The sequence below is a fragment of the Arachis ipaensis genome, chromosome B04 (assembly GCF_000816755.2).
Source record: "Arachis ipaensis cultivar K30076 chromosome B04, Araip1.1, whole genome shotgun sequence".
NCBI lineage: Eukaryota > Viridiplantae > Streptophyta > Magnoliopsida > Fabales > Fabaceae > Arachis > Arachis ipaensis.
Window position 1 is genome coordinate 32,182,622 of NC_029788.2, and position 558 is coordinate 32,183,179.

Genomic DNA, 558 nt, shown 5'->3' on the forward strand with positions numbered 1-558 from the left:
TGTATATATTTTTTGAAAAATCATCAAATTTTAAGAATAAAAATATTTAATTTTTCTGATCATGCTTGTAAAAAATTATATCAAAATTCAATTTCTAAAATATTTTTTTCACTGCAAGAATATGGCTAATTAACTACCACAAAAAGAATCGTAAAATCATCGCTAATCTGACGCAAAATATAATTTGTGACGGATTAGCTACCGCCTAGCAATTAATGCTTTTCTTGCTAATTACAAGTTGCAGATTAGTGAGACAAATATAACAGTCGCTATTTCATCGGAAAGTTTTTTAGCTACCGAATAGATAGTCACAAATCCATCACTAAAGTAAAAGCTAATTCCATAGAAGAAATAGACTAAACGGTCGTAGTTGCTAATTAGCGACAAACTCTACTGCATGTAGCAGACTCATCGCTAAATGCAAGCTAACTTTGTATACAAAATAGAATGCTTAGTTGACGCAAATTAGCGAGGAATTTTTCTGAACCTAACTCATCACAAGTTATCCGCTAATATGATCACAAATCTGTCACATTTTGTAGCAAATCTATAGCTAAT